The 19,728-nt window shown below is 39.4% G+C and overlaps 1 protein-coding gene across 3 annotated transcripts in view; it reads right to left on the bottom strand.

Moving 5' to 3' along the window:
• Positions 1–17,777, bottom strand: part of ARB2A (ARB2 cotranscriptional regulator A) — a 266,771-nt gene extending 248,994 nt beyond the window's left edge. For 2 of the 3 annotated variants that reach the window (XM_062599537.1, XM_062599539.1), the window contains exon 1: positions 17,676–17,777. The gene's annotated coding sequence lies outside the window, so the exon portion shown is untranslated. Of the gene's footprint in view, positions 1–17,197; positions 17,390–17,675 lie in introns of all 3 variants that reach the window. The other variant, XM_062599538.1, reaches the window with a different exon arrangement.
• Positions 17,778–19,728: the final 1,951 nt, after the last annotated feature.

The raw sequence follows: 19,728 nt of genomic DNA, 5'->3' as shown, positions 1-19,728 counted from the left end.
TCCTGTTTCCCTGAAAGCCTGCCCAGATCTGTTTAGGTGAAAATTGCTTTTTGCACACATTTAGTACAGATTTATTCCAGAAAACTTACCTATTTGCCTCAAGCTTGCTCTAGACAATCTCGAAAAAACAGAGCAGTAGAAGCACAGGCTGGGGAAGAATAAATGCTAGGAGAACAGGATATTTAACCACTAGAATTGGCAAATGAATTGGCAAATATCTCAATGTCCCTGAATCCCAATACATCTTTGCATCCTACCAAATGGTGGCAGAACTTAACTGATGTGACTGCAGCCACTGCTGCAGGATGATTTATTGGTACAGCAGTTACCTTCTAATGTTATTTACCCCTTACACTCCAGAAGCAGAATACTCTGAGCTAGGGGCAGTAGCATAACAAGTTTGTCAATAACTGCTGTTTACACCAGGTAGAGTCAACATGATTCCACACGCTGAAATTTTAATTATTTCTGTTCAACTTCTTTGAAGTGCTAGAAATAACCTCCATAAATACACACCTGTAAACATGATCCAATAAATATGTTAAAAGAACATAAAAATAGGCAGTACAACCTCAAACAAAGCCTCTGAGATGTTTACACCCCAAGATTGGGGTACATTGATGACTACAACATTAATTTCATCATGCCTTAGTCTTCCTCCAAAAGGCCAGAAAGAATCCCCCAAGCATAGTAGGTGTTGGGGAAAATAAATGAATTTAGGTTTATAAAGAACTTATATCTTGCAATTAAAGCCTTGTATAAAAGCTCTTGTAACATTCATTGCAAGATTTGGATTGTGTTGTTCAATTAGTGCATGAGACTACATATTAAGTAATGAGGACAAAAATAAATGCTAAGTAATTATTAATTCAACGAACAGTTTTGTGTAAAATGGTCTTTAATTACACAACCATATTTTATCACAGTGCTCATCACAAGAATAAGTCATTTTAGCACAATAGTACTTGATAATATAGCTGAAATTGCCCTGTGATGGTCCAAAAAAAAAAAACCTTTTTGATGAGTTTTTAGAATGATTGCATTAGACTTAGATCAGTTTTAACGCAACAGGATTCTGGCTTGAAAGATAGGATGAAGAACACTGACTCTCAATAGGCTCGTCTTTGTACATACTAAGGAATTACAGGACAATGCCAGAATTTTTAATCTTTTTTTTTAATGTCATCTTCTCTCAAACCAATCTCATGGGTTAACTGGAAGAGGAAAAGGCCTCCAGAGGAAAGCTCTAAGACTATTAAAAGAGCCTTCTCTTAGGAAGGCATTGAAGTAATTTGCAGGACAGCTAAAGAAAAAGAGAGAACAGGAAAGACTGGAAAATTCTAAGGAAACGATTTTTGCTTAGGCTACCATTAAAAGCTGCTAAAAACCCCCAGCCATATGTGCATGTGTCTAGTACTTTAAAATCACTTTTTTTTTTAAATGATCTCTGCCTTTGCTCTTAAGTAGTAAGTAGTTCAACTTTCAAAAGGCCTGTCTGTCATTAACTGAAGACTCTTGAAAATAAGACAGAGAGACCAGATGGAAATGCAGTGGATCCAATAGTATCCCAGATCCTGGCACACAGTGAAGTATTTATAATTCTATTTCAGACTCTGTGCTGAGGAATTGCACAAAAAGAGATCAGGAAAAGTCAGAGGTGGACCCAGCTTTCTGAGATACGGGCTCTCTCCACAGCATTCCAGCATGTGCACAAGAGCGAATACTCCCACAGTTTGACTTCTCCACATCTAAAACACAGATATCTTGATGATACAGAAATACTCAAAACAGATGGATGCTGTACAGAATCAAATCACACACAAGTGAAATGAGCACGTGGGGCCACCAAAAACACCAGTTCATCATTAAGACGCATTATTCCAGAATCAGTCTAAAATCCTACGCCCCCGGAGCGTGTATACTCTCCTTTGCAGCAATGTCTGCCTCAATGATTCTGCCTTACAGCACTGCCCACACCTGCTCTAGTTGTAGAACACCCAATTCTTCTATTTTATCACTTCTCCCAGCTTTTACAATACAATACCTCTATTTCTTTGCTCTGTCCTCCGGCTGAGAGGCATCACATGCTATTGGTTCAGTGAGCTGAACCAAGAAATGCTTCATTTCAACTATCCAAGAGGTCAAGCAAATGGCTCTGTGAAATACATGCAGCACACTGATCTGGTTCTGCTGGCTTGCCATAAAGTCATGTCACATTACTATATATATAAACAATATAAATAATGTAAAGATATTATCCATACAGCTCATTATTTAAGACCAATTTAATCTTAAAATTATGACGTCATACTTGTATTTTTAAATGTTTTTTTTGTATCAGTACATTGTTTTTCTACTTTTTTATATAAAGCAATAATAAAAAAGATAAAAAGCAAGGCAAGTAAACAGCTTTATTTTGTATGGATTTCAGAATCAGTCAAAGAAAACTTCATTCTGTTGTTTTCAAACCAGTACCATAACTACATTTTCCCTTACCAGATAGTTTTAAAAGTGGAAATCCTCACATTTACATTAAAAATATTGTACTAATAGCCTCAATCAGTAACTGTAACCAGACTTTTCCTAGACAGCTCTGCTATTGCCTAATATGGAACCTTGCTATCTCTGCCCAGAGCCAAAACTGTTAAACAATGAATCACAGGACAGTCTAGGTTGGAAGGGATTTCTGGAAATCATCTGGTCCAACCTTCTGTCAAAAGCAAGGCCTCAGATTAGGTAATCCAGGTCCCTGTCAGACCAAGTCCTGAATATTTCCAGTGAGGGAAATTCCACCACTTCTCTAGGGGGCTCAGGCCAATGTTCAATTTTCTTACCTTTTTTTTTTTCCCCCCTTATACCCAGATGCAATTTCCTGTGAAGCAACCTGCATGCATTTCCTCTTGTCCTGTCACTGTGAACACTTCTGAAGAGAGTACAACTTCTTCTCTACTCTCTAGGTACTGGAGGACTGATTAAATCTCCTGGACCCTTCCCTTCCTTAAGTTGAAGAAATTCTTTCAATCTTTCTCCACATGTCAAGTCTTCCAGCCCTCTAATCACCCTCATAGTCCTTTGCTGAATCTTTTCCAAATTTCCAGTGTCTCTCTTGAACTCAGGGGACAAACCAAAAAAGTGTCCTAGGTACCACGCATGGGTACAGCACAGGACTTGGCTGGCATATGTTCAGCTTACTGTCCAAGACGACCTCCAGCTCCCTTTCAGCAGGACGCATCCCAGCCAGCCAAGCCTGGGCTGCCCTGCTGCTTGTTGATGCACAATTTAACAGGTATCTTTGTCTAAACTTATGCAACTCTTGTCGGCCCAGTCTTCCGCCTGCATGCTGCACAGACATTCATACAACTCTTGCTGGCCAGTCTTCCAGCCTGCATGATGTATTACTGCCGTGCTCAAATAAAGATGATAATGATAATAACGAATCTATCAGTTTCATCTGCAGTTTTGACTTGGCAGTGGATCTGAACTCCTGAGGGGAAAAAAAAATGATGGTAACCATTCTGTTTCTTTTATTCTACATCCTTTCCAAATATTGATAGCTTTTATTTATCACACTATTAAGTTACTGGAACAGACTCCTCAAAGTAAGTTCAATTATACTGGTTACCTAACATACTTCAATAAGTTGAAAAGATGTATCAAGTGATTCAGTTTAGCCTCAAGTCTAACTATTCTGCCCTAATAGTAAACACTTACAATACACAGTCTAATGAAATTATCTTGACCAATCATTCTAAATCAACCTTGTAGAACTCCTTGAATGTTTTGCGGAAAACACTGCACTTCCTACCAGTATGAATGAATGCCTACTGAGGAGGGAAACTGTCTCAAATTTTATAAAGCACTGCAGAATGCATGATATTGTGCATTTCAGCCAAGTACCACCACACTCAAAGATACGTAAATACAAGCAGCAATTGCAGTGGGAAGAAAGAGACTGGAGATGTAACTTCATCTGACAAAAAAGCAACATCAGAAATTTGTACCTTTTTCTTGGAAGACTCATAGAGGTTCAGGCCAGGCCATAAAATCACCCAGAATAACTTATTGTTAATCAGAGGCCATTATATTTCCTTCAGCTACCATTCTCTAAGATCAACAACCTGCTTTTGACAACATGCCTTCTAGAAAGGCATCTGCTCTCATCTTGAAGTCATTAAGAGATAAAGAATCCATCATATCCTTATATAAAATACTTAGTTTGAAAGGTTAGACACTGTCTTTTGAAGTTTTTTTTATAGTTTGAATAACTCTCGCTTCAGTCATTGGTTGTTTTTATTATGCTCTGTATGCTAAGTTCCATCTTCCTATTTTTCCCTTACTCAATTAGATGTTACAATTGAGTCACGTTACACTTTTTTTTTCCCAATAAACAAGTTTAGTAGAGTCTGTCACTACAAATTTTTTTCTAACTCGAGTCAATTTTTCCAGTTTCTGCGATCCTCTTAATTTTTTCAGTACTAAGTGACAACACTATGCAAGCCAAACACAGCTAGAGTGCTGGATTCACAGGAAAGAGTCCCTCATTTTACCTGACTTCTTTATTTTAGTTCTGAAAATTTGATTCATCTTTCTAAAACATTTTTGGATTGTGTAGACCAAAGTTACTAAATGATTGCATAATGCCAAATACATCTAAATTCTTTGCTATTTATCATTGGCTTGACAAAAAAAAATTACTGGTAATTATTTTACATTATTTTCCAGCATCACTGCTAAAGCAGTATTTACTGAAGACCCACCACTCCTGAAAACTGCTACTTGAGCTTTTTCAGAAAAGCATTAAATGCCTCAGTAAGTGGCTATTTCACTTGAATAAACTAAACTAAACAATCTTGAAGTTTGAATGAGATTATCCTAAAGTAGTCAATTTACATAATCTTAAATCTATTATAATGAAATAGTCAATTTAATCAAGCACACTCAGTACCTGAGAGATCTAAACAAGGTTTATTGTCATTTAATTATTCATTAATAGAATTTTCCATTAGGATTCTATTATTTTATCCAAGTTTCGACAGTCAACTAAGCAGTTTATAGTTGCCTGAGTTGACCCATTGTCTTCCATCAAATATTGACACATATCAATACTTTTCTCATCTTCTAGCTTCCTTATCATTCCATGTATTTAAAATGATCATCAATGAGGAGAGGACTTCGTTCAATGCCTCTTTTATTGTTCTTTTTGTCCAAGCTAATAAATAACCTCTCACAAATGAGAATGAGCAACAATGGTTAAAAAAACCCTAAACGTCACAGTTAATAGTGGACTCTTCATTTTGTAATGATTTTAGATAGACACTGGATGCCTTCTTAAAACAAATGTGCACTTAAACTCAGCCTACTGACTGGAATAGAGTGATAGCTGAAAAATAAACCGCTACAGCAGAGTTTATCCGTAAAGATCAGTAATTATGGGAAAAAGACAAGCGATCTACTGTGTAACTCTATTTTTATGTCACCTTAAGATCAGATAGATAAACCCTAACCCTAAAAAGGCATGTAAACAAAATACATGTATACTAAGGTCTATCCATATTAAGGTACTTACTTTTATGGCACCTCTACAGCAGTTGATCACGTTGCTTCCTGAGTCTACATGAAAATTTATGCAAGGAAAGCAAAGATACATGATACAGTCTGTTGCACTGAAAAAACATGAACCAACACCAGCCTCGTCCAGTGTAACAAGAGACTACCGAAAATCACATTATAGGCAATGCAAACAGTTTATCATGTAACTGACGAACTTCAAGAAAACCTACAGGCATTGCAATAATAGTAGCTTATCCTTATGTAAACAAGAATTCATATTTAAAAATGAAATGAAAGCTATATTGAGCATTATAAGGTCATGTCAGCAGTACAAACACAATTCATAAAGGAAACTATCACATCACTAGCTAGAAAATTTATAGCATGGCAAAAAAATGTTTTAAGAATCCAAACTACAAGTAAAAATGTGACCATTATTTCTCCAAGCCTTCATATTTTTAATCTACTCCCAAACGAAAGCAGAAGAAATATGTTCCAGTAAGAACATCTTAGACATGTGAAATACTCTGACGATCCAAAAATTTTTTGTCCTGAATCTCTTTTGCTGGGGAGGGGGGAGAGAAACAAAATCTTGAGAGGAATCAGAATTTTCAGACTTTCTATGCTTTGGCACTAATTTGATTGTAAACCTTTAAAAAGTATACAGTAGAACACTAAATGAGGGGAAAAAAGCACATGGAAAGCAATTTTGCAAAAAATGTTAATAGAAGTAGGTCAGTGACGCTAGACCAAATTTGAGTATTAATAAAGTTTACCATAGTTCTGGCACAAACCCAGAAGGTGAGAAAAAAAATCTGATTAGGACCCAAAAATGGAGAGAGCAATAAAGGTAGGAACAGAATTCCCAAAGCATCTGAAAGAGTATAAACTCCAGTTCCTACAGCAATTTGAAACTAGGACTCAAAAGAGTTCTAAAATCAAATGAAATATAACATCTATTATAGAGAAATGTTATTCTTACCTTCCTGATAAAATATGTCTTGACTAGCCAGGTATTTAATTACCTAGAGAATCAGGTATAAATCTCAAATTCAAATAGAAAGCAATTGCCAAAACACGTTAAAATTCAAAGTGACTAAAAATGACTGAACTTTAAAATCTGCTATTTCTCAGTCTTGCAAGAATGAGTTAAGTAAATGTCTCCATTCCAATGGATACAGTTCTTGTGTTACTCTTTCTGAAGCTTCATAAAACGTAATGAATATTGCCTCAAGCTGTTATCATTTGGAAAATGGAAATTCCACGATTTAGAAGACAGCACAAAATATTTTACAGACTGTACATACCTAAGATTGCTGCTCAAAAGTTTAAAATAAGACCTGAAGAAACAAATTTACAAATAAGATCCTGGCAATAGCAGCCTGGGCTGCATTAGGAAGAGCGTTGCCAGTAGTAGGTCGAGGAAGGTGATCCTTCCCCTCTGCTCAGCACTGGTGAGACATCTGGAGCACTGGGTCCAGTCCTGGGCTCCCCAGTATGAGAAAGACATGGACTTACTGGAGTGAGTCACATCATACGAGGAGAGGCTGAGAGAGCTGGGACTGTCCAGCCTTGAAAAGAGAAGGCCTGGTATAAATACCTGATGGGGGTGGGGGGGAATAAAGAAGGCAGAGCCAATAAGTGGTACAGAGTGAAAGGACAAGAGGCAGTGGGCAAAAACTCAAATATTGGAAATTCCGTTTAAACTTAGAAGAAAAACTTTTTTTGGTGAGACTGGCTCCCTGGAACAGATTGCTCAGAGAGGCCATGCAGTCTCCATCCTTGGAGATTTCAAAATTTGACTGGACACGGCCCTAAGCGACCTGAGGGTCCTTCCCTGAGCAGGAGAGGTGCACTAGACAAAGATTCCACAAAGATGAGAAAACTTCAAAGTGCACAATAAATTAATACATGAAAAGCATGTGTGTATAATATATACATACACACACACGTACACTTACATGTGCTAGTTATGTCCCACAAAAGCAATGAACAGCTTACAATAAAAGAATCATTATGAGCAGCCTGTGGCTGAGCAAAATTTAGAATTGTGGTCTTAGTGGTTTCGGTTTTGCTTTCTTAGGAATTTCTTTCCAATGTTCAATTTGTGTGAGACAGCCTAAATGTATCACCATGAAGCTGTCAAAACCATCAGGGCCATAGCCGTGACAAATTTGTGCAAGCTGACAACACTGGATATTACTCATTCTATTGGTAACCATTATTTTTAGTATTCTAAAACACCTTCAAGCTGGTTTAAAATCACCTGTAGAGGTGATTTTGTAGAAGATGAATAAAACCTTTAAAAGCATCTCTACTGTCTTTCTGCAGATTATAGTGTATGTCAAATATGGGTGCATTTACTATACAAAGACATTATTAGAAAATTGTGAAATCAAGTCCTCAGGTATCAGGAAATATTAGAATTAAGGTTGCTTTCACAAACTTATTTCAGCTCCCTTGTGTAAATGCACTAAAATCCAGTCTTACACAAAAATCAAAGTAGAAAAAAAAATTAGAACAAAGTCACCTCATTCTCCAGGTCAGCATCATCTATATATTTGCCTAATAAGGTTTGTCTAAATTCTTTTTTAAAAATACTAATGCTTCACAACCACTAACTCCACAGCCTCCCTAAAGTTATGCTAACATCATCAGCTAAGTTCATGCTTGTATCACCTTGAACTCCAGCAGACATCCAAACTGTCAAGCAACAAGAACTGTGAGCAAATGAGAATTCTTTCCAACTTTCTATGTTACTTTTTTTTTCCTAGACTTCTGAACATTCACACTGCTTTCCCCAGAAAGACTCTCCAACGCTTAAAATATTTCTTGAATGTGATGCCAAAACTGACCAAGGAGTACCAGCTAAGGCCTCAGCAATGCAGAATAAAGTGAAATTGTTACGTAACATATTTAAATATAGCAATTCTAACTATGTATCCTGGTAGAATGATTAGCTTTTTTGCAGAAGCACAGTATTATTGACTCATGTTCAGATTACGATTCACCTAAAAATCTGGAATCCTTTTTTCCAGAACTACTACTATTTTATATTTATGTAGTGAACTATCTAATCTAAGCATATCACTTTGCATTTGTCCTTTTAAACTGCATTATTTATTTCATGTTGTTTCTCTAATTTTTTTAAGCCATCTAAAATTCTAAATTTATCCTTTGCAGAACTCAAGTCCTCTCCCAGCTTGCTGCTTTCTGTAAAATTAATTTCTGTAATTGGATGTATTAATGCCATCATCATCCAAGCCATTAACAAAGCAAAGACATAATCACATTTGTTCTCTCCCACTGGACTTCTCCCTTTGTCAGTGCACAGAACGAAGGTGCTCACTTGATGAGGAGCTATTCAGTTTTCTGTCTGACCTTTCTGTCTTCAGCTCCAAACGTGACCCTAATGTTTCCCTCATCCCCAGCTTCTCTTCCCACATAGTTAAATGCCTCTCAATCATCCTTTCCCATTTCTCTCATCAGCTGCCCATCCCACTTTGCCTTATTCTGCCCCGAGAGTTTCTAGTACCATTTCAGTCTCCTCTTCGCTAAGCTTAGTTCATCCTTTTATCTAAAGAGCTTTAGCAGAGGCACTGCCAACTCAACTGCTCATTCCAAACTCCTGTTTGTCCACTTTACTTAAATCACCTGGTCTCATTCTTCTTGCTATTACAAAACTAGCATGGGAAATCCCTGTTCTCCACCCACTCTCACCACAGGCCAATCAAAACACCACTGGCTAGCCATCGCAGAAGGTCAGCTTTACAGCCCAGTGTTGGAGCAAGCATGCTCAGCTGTTCTCTGCAGCTGGGGTATATGAGCCTAACCAACAAAAAGGACAGAGTACGTTTCATACAAATAGAACATTTCGGTTTTTACGTACTAAAACTGAGGAAGTTGATACTAGACACAAAAGCAGATCTTGCCAAATATCACGTTTCTTATCCAAAACATGGAGGTACTGCAGTACAGAATCATGTATATTAGAAAGGATCTTTGGAGGTCATCCGCTCCAACCTTCTGCTAAAAATAGGTCTAATCAGATGCTTAGAAACTTGTCAAGTTTTGAACACGTCCAAGGATAGAGATTCCACAGCTTCTCTTGGCCTCATTTCCACATTTGATCACCCTCTGATAATTTTACTTTCTTTTTGTATTTATCAGCATCTTTCAAAGTAAACCATTAAAATTTATTTATCTGCTACTCTATATTGCTGTGAGGGGTGCAATTTAAAACATGCAAACAAAAAAAAATACCATATTATATACATCATGACTCTTTTCTGGGAAGCTTAAATTCTTCCACATACAGCTTTCCTACATTCCTGTCACTAGTACTCTAGAGCTCTTCAGGAACTTTTCATAAAGTGTTCTCTAAATATTTCCACTGGACACCACCGAATAATTAAAAACTGAACTTCTTACAGGAACGTACAACTAGCTTTGAAAAAAAAAATCAATTTCTGTCCTACTCAACCAGGTACTTAAGCCTTCTTTCTCAACCCAAGAAAATGCAGATATGGCCTAGTATCACTAAGGAACTGGATTTCCAATCTTATGTCCCTTTGCTGGACCAGCAGCTCTACTCTTGCAATAATTCAAACTACTGGTTATTTTGGTGTGATCCTTTCACAATCACTCCTTAAAGAGTTATCCTAATTTTTGTTACTCCTTAAAATAAATAAATAAATAAATAGCCAATACATAACTAACAAAACAATGAATGAGAAGACAAAAAACCCCCACAACCTTAACTGCCCACAGATTGATATTAGGAAGATAATGAACAGGAACTTAAGGCACTCTTTCAGGAGCAGAAGTTCAACCTATCTCATATTTGGGAAGCTGGAGGGATGATTCACATGAATGATCTTTTTTTTTTTTTTTTTTAATAACATCTATAGAGACAACCTATTTAGAAACCCTAACAATGGAGAACGAAGGGCATTGTATGCTAAAAATGTCATTGGCTGTTTCTGAGTCACTGACAACAGAAAATCACGTCTTTAGAAATAAAATACAAGTCAGAACACCAGCTGGCTTTGCCACAGATATAAAATCTCACATACTATGGTGGTTAAATATCTATTGTATCTTGGTGGAAATAAAGTTTCATTATCACAGCAGACATAGGACTGAGTGAGACAACCTGGAGCTTTCATGCTGCCATTATCAGAACATGCTTGAAATTTCTGAAAATTGAGGACAATTTCTTATACCAAGAAATGTTACAGCCAACCCAAGGGAAAGCTGTGTTCGACTTCATCTGGACAGATAACAAGTACCCCACTGTGTCACAGAGAACAAACACAGAACAAAGACAGTTCCTGCCCCCAGGTCTTAGAATCAAAGAACATATGCCCCAACACATTTTTGTCAAATGACTTAAGCAGTCCCACCCCCTACTTGTGCTATCCCCCCACCCCTCCCCACCTGTGCTGGTATAACTGTTTGTAGCAATGTACAGTGAACCAGCTAAGGAAACCAGATCTGAGTCAAATCAGAAGAGGGAACTGATCTGAGTTAACACAACCTTTAAGAGTTTACTTTTAACTTTTCAGTTCTCAGGTTTTATTCATTACATGGTATAACTCAGGTGACAAAACAAGGTAAAAACACACAGCTGCTGCTTGAGAACTCTTTAGTCTGATTTGCCAACATGGACCCAAGGAGACAAGAAAGAAACACTGAGACAAAGCAGAACAAAGATTCAAAAGTGATCATTATAATAGGCAATAGTTTATTCTTGTGAATTTCAAACTCAAATGTCCTGAAAAAAGAAGAAACATAAAAAAAAAAAGTATCAAGAAAGTTCCACTAAATTTTGTCTTGTTGACGAGCATGTATCAAGTGCGAGTTTGCAATTACAATAATTTGTTGATTTTGATGACTCTGCTCCTTGATCCAGAGGTGAGCAGCTACAGTAATACAGTCTTGTAGTTTGTGACTTCTCGCCATATAGGTATCTGATTCTCAGTAGTCCAGGTTTTATTTCAAAAGATTTAACTGAATGCTTCAGTGGGGAAATACTCTTTCACTCCATGTACTATTATCCTGAGAAAGTGTGCATGCGTGCAAAACTGCATGCATAGTTGCTTATCCCTCATTTTGCCATATTTCTGTAATGCTTTTATATAATGGCTCTTTCACTATCAAGGAAACTTGTTACCGTATTTGTCCTTTTAAAATATTTCCAGTTTTGTTTTTATTTAAATCTGATCCTCTTACTCATTTCAACATCTTACTTCTTGAGATGGCTTTATACCGTGTACATTCTGAAAGATGAATTACACAGTTGCTTGTTGGAAAAAAAGTTGGAAGCTTTCAGGGTTGCTTGGCTATACTCTTGTCCTTAGGACAAGAAGGAAGGAAGCAAGGAAAGAATATGGTTTAGTATTTTCTTTAGTTAAATGAGAAGACTGAAATTTGCAAGGATTATATGCTAATGGTGCCATGCATAAATATTACATTCACTCAAATGTGAACTTCAAATGCTTTGTGAAGTCAGGCCTTGCAGAACTTTAAAAGAAACCATAACCAACTATATTATCTGTCAGGCTTGGTCTTTGACACAACATTGAAAACAACTTGGAGCATATCTGGCATATTGTCAACGCGATCAATTAGACTGACCTTGTGCATCTTCTCAGACAAGTAGCTACTCCCTTCTAGCATAGAGGAAATGTGTCAGCTGTGAAATACAACACAACCACCAGCTCCCAGCAAGCAGCAAAAATAAGACCAGAATGAGGTCCACTACACCTGTTCCTAAGCCAAAACATACTTCAATTAAAGCATGAAGAGAAACAGGAGAACCCATTTTCCCCGTGTCCCACCAGGAGCTTTTGTCATGCAAGCTGCATAAAGCTGACATGGTGAGGAAAGCTCAGTAGGCCAGCAGCATATGAACATGGAAGCTGAAATGTCCAGAGAATTCAAAACAAATATCTAAAACATCTAATTGCAAATGGAAAATGGCAACTTTATGAAGCTTACAATTCAGACAAATCCAGACTAACTTCTCTTGGAAAATGGTGCACCCTTTCCAAATCTATCTTCCTATTAAATTTCATATTTCTTATCTATATCTTGGAGATACCTAGAGGTACTTACAGTACTCTGGAATATTTTCAGCACAGTAAGAAACATTTTTCACTAAGTGCCTCTCAAAAAAATTATGTTTAGATCAAACCTCGACCTGAAATTAGCAGTAAACATGAAAACTTCCATATGAACAACCAATGACAAACAACAGAAAATATGCAAAAAACTAGGTCCATGTAATGTAGTGGGTCAGACTTTAAACATACAAGCATGAAGAAACATAAAACTCTCAGGCCTATGCTGAAACAACTTTAACCATTTTTGTACATACATTTCATTAAGCTACAAATGATAACTTTAACATTTCGCATCAGGTAGGGATCTCCTTCCAGTCAATGCCAGAACTGACTTATTAGCAACCCACTTATCAAGGCTTACAATTCATTTTAACTATCATTTTTCTTTCTAAGCATACAATAAATACAATTGTGTAACTTTTTTTTCTTCGTCTGATTGAGAAAATCCTTATTTGCTGACCAGAAAAGCTTCCTAAATTAACTGATGTACTAGATACACTGATTCAACTAATACTACAGCTGCTAAGATGATGCTTATTTCAGGTAAGTGTAAAAAAAAAAATCAATACTTCAGAGACTAAAACCTCTGTATAGCAGGTTTAATACAGACTGCTTCCCTTCAACTTCTGCTGGGCAATAGGAAACTGCAAGATTATTAAAACTTCAGTAACTGTATTGCAGAAGCACAATTAGCCTGATTAACTACACATAGCCCAACCTTCCTCTACTGGACATCAGCTCAGCAGAATATAAATTACAGTATTAGACTGGTTACATCAAGCAGGAAGTCAATATGACTGAAACTCTTTCTGGGAGAGTGGGACCAGAAATAAAAGCAGTTACATAAAGACTGCACTAGCCCACAAAGCAGGATACCATTCTCACCAGCAGTATCATCAATAATTAAGTCATAGGAGCAGATTGCTCAAGAAACTGGTAAAGGAGCTTTCATCTGGAGTAATTCAAGCACGGTATAACTCAGACTGCAGTTTCATGATTTGCTGAAACCCATCTGAAAGTGCTATATTTGAGGAAGCGGTCCTTTCCTTATCGTCCTTCCTACCTCTCCATTCCAAACAAGCATTCTCACATCTTTCCTTAGATTGGGACTAGCACCTGTGAGCAAAGTGATACAACTGGAAAGGAGTGTTTTCTCTCTAGTTTGCTTACCTGGTTCACTATGCAGCCACTTGATCACTACCACTGCCAGAAGGGCCAGGGAGAAAGGCACAGCCACTGGAGAAGGAGAAAGAAGGGCTGCTCCTTTCAGCAGCAGCAGGAACATCAGCCTACGCAAACCACTATGAAACCGTGCCTCGAGCACTCCCTTTTGAGGGATCTGTGATCTGTGGCCAGAGTGAAATGACTTGGTGGTCTGAGCCTAATTCTTCTACACAGCCAGCTGTAAAACAAAAATCACTACCAAAAGCAGCACTTACAGATATCTGATGGTAAGATGAGTAAAAAGCTCAAGTATTACACAAAATTCAACACTCTCTTTTCACCTTCCAGAAAGATCCAATCATATTAGAGGAACAGTGTAAGGAATACTGTGAGTAGTTAGATATTAATTTCTCAGAGTTCTCAAGAAAAAAAAAAAAAAGCCAAGCAAGAAAAAGAGCATGTGTGTGTGCATGTGTGTTATACACACACATTCTAATCCCAACACTTAAAACACTGAATAGCATCCCTGTAAAATGAACATTTTTAAACCTTTTAAATTATACTTCAGGAATTCCACTCAGTGCTAATCTGTGAAACTGATCTACAGTCTAAGACGACAGATGTACTTCCATACTTATAAAGAGAAGAATCATCTCTTCTAAAGCACACACCAAAAAATATCGTAGGGCAGAATTAAATTTCATAAACAGATGTTATCATGCCCAGCATTAACCAATTTGTTTCAGTATGCAAGTAGGAAAAAAAAGGGGGGGGAGGAGAAATCCATTCACTCATTACATGTATGCTTTACTTCAAAGAATTCCAGGAATCTATTTTAACTCTAAAAAACTCCTCTGTCACCACAGCACATTGTTCCCTAAAGGAACAGTGGGTCAGATTCAAAGTACCAGGAATAGAGTCGCACTAAGAACTTTTCTATAGAAGTTGAGACAGCCAAAATCTCTAAAGTCAGTGCTGAGTCTTCAGTAGGAAAAAAAATAAGGTTGTGAACTAAAAAGAAGAGACTAGCTTATAAAACCCTATTGAGCAATTACCAGGAGCTCTCCCAAACATTAGCTAACTACTGCACAAAATACAAATCAGTAAAATATATGGTCAAGACAACTAACAGATTAACATATATTCACAATTGGCTACAACCACTGAAAAAGCAAACAGAAGAAAATGGACAAAATCCAGACAAACTCTAATAACTAAAGGTATTTTAGTAGGACAGACAGTACTTCAAGTATGTACTATTCTTCTGAAATGATGATGCCATTGTCCACACCTCCAGCTGCTCTGTACTGCTGCCCTGCTGGAAGTTTTCATCTCATTGCTACTCCTATCAGCACCTGCTAAACTATTTTAGACGAAAAGAGTCAGGTCAGCTTAAACACTATAAATTTGTGTTAATTCACCATTTTTTTGATTGAAAGTGGTTAGGGAGCACTTACACTAACACCAGGGACAGCATATAAGACCTTCAGGAGACGGGCAGGAATCAAGCTACTGCGAAGAGGTAATACCAGTGATATCAGTAACCAGTACAGCCACAGCCTGGGGCTGATGTTTGCCTAGAGTGGCCTATGAAGGCCAGTAGATTGGTGAGAATGCTTTTTATTGGAAGAAATATTAAAATAATGAGTGTAGATGATAATATTTAAAACTCCCAGTTTACTAGATATGCTGTGTTCCAAATTCAGTGCAATAAATAGAAACTGACTTGCTGTATTTTACATTGGTATCAGTCTCTGATACCCTTCAATCCCTTATGTCCCTTTGGCTACTAACATTGTAGGAGTCTTCCCTACAGATCTTTGCCTTGTTTCACATGATTACAAAATACCTAATTTTAACATCTCGTAGGCATTCTCAAACCAATGTGCTACCATCAGTGCAGTTTTACCATGAGTAGCATAAAGTGTTACCACCCTCTTTCACCTACACTCTGATTAACAATTCCAAGAAAATATTAGTGATTACTAAAAGAACCTCTTCTTTTTGCTGTACTAGTGCTATTTATGCTTCTGCAAAGGCAAATATTGCTACCATCCTACTCCTTACTGTGTCACTGAATCACTAGGCAGTTAAGAACACAGATACCTTTATCATTGCTGATGATTTTGTGATACTTCTCTGCCAGTGATGGTGTATCATGCCCAGGCTCTACTGCCTGCTTAATTGAACTTACTGCCTTGGCCAAAAACTTCAAGTAGAAGTATTGCAAAGTGAACTTACTGCCTTGACCAAAAACTTCAAGTAGAAGTATTGCAAAGTAGATGCTACATTTTGTTAGGACTCGTTTACCAGGCTTACATGACACAGAGCTGCCGGGCCCAAGTAACACTACAGTGAAAAGTTAACTACCTAAAAGGCAAGCAGTACCATTCTTCACCACAGCTTCAGGTTTAGTTTTGAAAGGAAACAGAAAAAGTCAGTATTTTTTTGAAAGGCAAAGTGCATGTTTTTCAAAACGAACTATAGACACACATCTGATGTTTTAGAATACTGAATTTTGAGTTACCTAGCTGCCAAACCAAAACCAAACAACAGTAATAATTTAAAATGAAAAATATTCTTTCTACATTTATGTCTGGCTAACTCAGAAATGACAAATATTTTATGAGCCTTTCTAAGCTGCCAGACCTACTATGAGAAATTGCAGTCCAAAAAGAAGTTTTCAATCACATATAAATATCAAAGCAAAACCTCAGAATGAAAAAATTACCGCTCAGACCTAGCTACATTATTAAGTCAGGAGAATTATGTTCATGCAGCAACTTCTTGGCATTTATTATTGCAAGGAAAGCTTGTATTAGATAACAGGGCAAACAGACATGTCTTTCTTTGAGAAAGTGGCTAAAAGCAGTAGAAAGCAGCAGTGATGACTAAGATCCTGCATTTTGAAAAAACATTATAAACTATTAAAAAAATGAGAAATTACAATATCCTCTATTTCTAATTGACTTCTCATTCCAAATATCCAAGACCTGTTTAAAAAGTGTAAATCAGCGAAATAGTTACAGGTACAGGAATAGTAAACAGCTAGGCCTGGAAAACGCAAAGATCTTAGGAAGAACAGGAAACTGCGACTGTGTTTTCTTAAGTGTGACTTACAATATGCTTGCAGTGTGCCTCCTTGACACGCCACAAAGATTTGTATTTTGAATGCATTTGCAAGCTTGAGGGTGCAATACAAAACTGCAGGTACCAGCGCGATGAGAACAGTTCATTAGCGTGGCTGCTCTCATACAACCAAATCACGCTGTAACGAGCGGATTCATTCTAGGGATGGAGACACAGCATCTTATTTACACGATTAAAGCAAGACCCCCTTCAGTGGGGAAACCCACCCGAGCTTGGCGTTAAGCCGACTCCAAACGTGCTACGGCAAGCAGCTCCCGTAGAAGGGCAGCTTAGGGAAGTCGCGTTTAAGGAGGCGCTGACGAGAGGGCAGCTTTTTCTCGTGAAGCTTCTTTAATGCCTTGCACCTCTGGGGAGAGTTTCGAGCGACGCACAAACGGGAGCCCCCGACATCAGTAACGCTGTTTACGGGGGGCGCGGGAGGAGGGGATAAGCCGAGGTCCCGTCCCAGCGGCACGGCACGCAGGGCGCGCTCCGCTCCGCGCCGCCCTCACGGCGCTCCGGGGCTGCGCCAGCCCGGCCCGGCCCGGCCCGCTGCCCCCCTCCCCGCCCCGCGCAGCCCAGCCCGCGGCCCGCCCAGGCGGGGCGGCAGCGGCGGCGGCCGGGCCGGCCCCGCGGCAGGGCCGGGCAGGGCCGGCCGGGGCCGGGGCAGAGGCGACGCGGCGGCGGCGGGGCGGCGGCACGTACCTGGCGCCCCTGGCCGGCGCGGCGGGGCGGGGCGGGGCGAGGCGCCGTTACCGGGAAACGCGCAGCCGCTCCCGCTCCTCTCCCGGCGCGCGGCGCCGCCCGCCCCACGCACGTCCACTTCCGGGGTCTGCGGGCCGTGACGTCAGCGCCCGGCGCGCGCTGGGGAAGCCGGAAGCGGAGCGGCTCCCCGGGGGGCGGCGGCGGTGGCGGGGGCGGGGGCGGCGGGAGGTCGCTGACGGCCGGGGCCGGGGCCGCCCCTTCGCTCCCTTCCGCTCGCCTTCCCGGGGAGCCGCAGGGGAGCTGAGCCCTGGCACATCTTTGTCTGTGCCGAAGCCCAGCGTGGTTTGCTGGGATGCTGGAAAGGGAGACTTCATCCCGAAAAAATGGATTTTTAATGAAAAAAACCCCAAACCCTTCCGTCCAGTCGGAAGAAGCCACGCAATAAGACTGTGCTTATTTCTCTTTCTCCGGTTTAGTAAGAGCAGTGTGCGAGCTCCCTTGGCTTGCTGAACTGTGAAGCTTTGCTGGTGTGGATCTTACACAGAGCTGTCCACTGTATACAGTATTGAAACATTTTTTTTTTCAAATTATACTTTGGCCTGATCGATCTGGAAAGCTACAATTTTCCGTTCCAAATTCCCATTTTGGTGGCTTGGGATTTGTACCAAGATCTTTAATGCCACACCTTTCAGGCCTTTTCAGCCACGAGGAACGAGTGTTGCATTGGCCTACTCTAAAAAAACGGTAGCGACTGTGACCCTGCATCACAGATGGAGTGGACGAGGTTTCATTTCAGGGGTGTGTTTTTTGCTCCACTCCAAAGCTTTGCGGATTGGATCAAATTGCTAGCCTTTGAAAAAAAGGTGTATTGTGCAGACGCTCGGTGGGGATTTTCATCTCTGAAGGCCCTGTGGACACATAGGAAAGTTTGGAGCTTGCGGCAGTCCCCGAGGACAGCCCGAGTGTGCGGTGTCCCCGGCATGCGGTGGAGATGCCCACCCGCCTTAGCTTCTGGTCGTGCCTGGAGGGACCCGGGCCGGGGCCGCAGCCAAGTCTGCACTGCGCAAGATAAACATTTCTCGTGCAGGTTGCTCTCCGCTGCTCCATCTGCTATAAACGAAAGCAGGGCACTCGAGTGTTGTGCTCTCAGTGACTTTCTCTGCCAACCCAAGGAGGCAATACGAGAAAACCGTTTCCATCTTAAGTGCAGCAGATACTACAATGATTTGGAGAACTTGTCTATTTACATCTTAGAAATTATGTCTGATATTTTGAGTTAAGCCTTTGGGTGTACTGAGACAGTATTTTCCCCTGTATTTCCTATGTTAGAAAAAGGTGGAGCCTAAATGTCTGTCTTTTAATGAGACAACAGGGATGTCATACAGCACTGCTGTGGCTGGGGTCTAGCTCATCAGCTCTCTTCATTATCTGTAGCAGAGTGGAGGATCGGGGTAGGGCAGCACTACACATCATGGGAACATTTTAATGAACATTTTTGGTAACACATCGCTGTAAGCCGTCGCTACCCTGTCACTCCTAAGTTTACCCTTTGTGTCACTTTGAGAGTACTACTGTTCTAGCTTTGCAAAGGAAATCAGATTAGGACTCATTCAAATTAAAAATAGTCATTGTTTTTTATATTGTGCTATTTAAAATTCAGACAGTTTCTTAATCTGTTTCTCCATCAAACTTCATCTTCTGCAATCCTAAAAAAAAAAAAAAAAAAAAAAAAAAAAAAACACGTACCCGTAAAACAAGTTTCACGGGCTGTTTGCACAGGCAATACAGCTAAAAAATATTTATTAAATATTTTTTTATGTCTGTGATGCTGATACAGCCCTTTATAATTACACATCCCAGGAGGGATTCATGGAGGAAAATTTAATCAAACCAAGGGAAAGAGGTATTTTTTAGTTGGTGGGGTTTTGGGGCTGTTTGACCAGCAGAGAACTAGTGACCACAGATTTCAAGCTCTTCACATTACAAAGAGGTAGCAGGCTGTAAGAGGTATCCAAGTCTTACTAAAGGACTGACCTTAAAATCCTAAATATCA

This window comes from Rhea pennata, chromosome Z, assembly GCF_028389875.1.
Source record: "Rhea pennata isolate bPtePen1 chromosome Z, bPtePen1.pri, whole genome shotgun sequence".
Classification (NCBI taxonomy): Eukaryota; Metazoa; Chordata; class Aves; order Rheiformes; family Rheidae; genus Rhea; species Rhea pennata.
The sequence above is the reverse complement of the archived record's forward strand: the minus strand, read 5'-3'. Positions and strand labels throughout refer to the sequence as shown.